Source organism: Phytophthora infestans, genomic scaffold (genome assembly GCF_000142945.1).
Source record: "Phytophthora infestans T30-4 supercont1.240 genomic scaffold, whole genome shotgun sequence".
Lineage (NCBI taxonomy): Eukaryota > Oomycota > Peronosporomycetes > Peronosporales > Peronosporaceae > Phytophthora > Phytophthora infestans.
In genome coordinates, this window is record NW_003303519.1 from 81402 (window position 1) to 82882 (window position 1481).

Below are 1481 nucleotides of genomic sequence, written 5' to 3' on the forward strand. Positions count from 1 at the left end.
GAGTCGTTAAAAATGGTGTCAACGGCCGGGTTCGAACCGGCGACCTTCTGCGTGTAAAGCAGACGTGATAACCACGCCGACTACAACAATATCGACCTTTCACATGCATAATAAACTGAGATCCCATTAAAATGTTGGCGTAGGATTTTTGGATTAGGACCCAAACACGAATTCCAATTTAATGACTGTCTTATGGGGTCGGCTTTAAATCAGACCAGGTCGCAACAGAAAATTTGATTTTTCGACTGCCTTTACGCACGCAATCTTCGCACCTTTCACTGCAACCAGTTGTTCTCGACTAAGTACTTAAGTATTCCAGCGTGTCCACACTTCGAAGGTCTAACCTGTTCTGAGAACAGCTCGAACAATTTCTATGATGTTTTCAATGAGATGACAGTTTCGCTTTGCAGGGACGGCTCAATAGAAGCCAACCCTGGAAAGAAGACGTAAATGATCAACTACCGAATATCTGCGTTGACACGATTCATAATCCGATTCCCAATCGCCCATAATTGCAGATAAAAAGCTAATTTTATTTAGGTAAGGATAGCGACTTTCATTCATTCTCAGCTCGACCTGAGAACAGCCAAATGATACGTACGCATTAGTTCCATCCATAAGACATCCGGATGCTTAATATTCAAGCAAAACCAAGTGTAAATCTGATAACGTTTAACAATAAAATGAAAAGGATGATCACACGATTTGAATCACTTGTCGCACGCCTAGGAAGCGATCCAAACCACTCTAATTGCAATGGATCGTATACATCGTAGGGGACAGCTTGCAAAAGCTAACTCTAAACTATCATTTATTAACTTGAAGCACTAAAAGCTAAATCGGGACAATTAGGTTTGGCTCTAAGCTCAGTTTAATCGACTTAGCACACTAACTCCGCTTTTTGAGCTGTACAGGCATTGCGAAAAGGGTTCTGTGGACATTGGAAAATATAACTTTATGTAACCTCGGCAGTAGAAGTCGTTTGATAATCCAGCAACGAGCCGTATATGCGTGCCCGCGTATGTGTTAGAGCGCACTAGTAGCGGTATACTACATGCTTCTCTGGCGTAATATACAGAAAGGTATGACGTTATTACGCCCTCCAGTGAAATGCAGATATTTCGAAGGCTGAAGAGGCATTGAAAGACTTCCAAAAATCTCCTAAACTGCGAACTAAGCGCGCGGTATAGTACAATACTTGGTACGCATTTAATCTGTGCTTAGTTTAGCATCGGCTGCCAGAATGGACCAAACAGCATAAGGCTAGATAGCCACTCAATATGTCACTAAAACAAATCGAAGTTGTTGCCAACATGCGCAGCGGACGTATTGCGCTCCAGATTCAAGTCATCCGCACCGCCCGGCAGCAATAGCGCATACGACGGCACCGAGTGCTGAGTAAACGCCTAATTTATATTTTTCGTCTACACATGCTATTGCGAGAGCGTAACTATTTGACAACTACAGTCTTGACAGCTAAC

The 1481-nt window shown here is 42.9% G+C and overlaps 1 non-coding gene across 1 annotated transcript; it reads right to left on the reverse strand.

Annotated features, from left to right (window-relative positions):
* Positions 1-16: 16 nt before the first annotated feature.
* PITG_31449 lies at positions 17-96 on the reverse strand. The gene has a single exon. It is a non-coding gene; the product is annotated as a tRNA-Val (tRNA).
* Between the last annotated feature and the right edge of the window lie 1385 nt (positions 97-1481).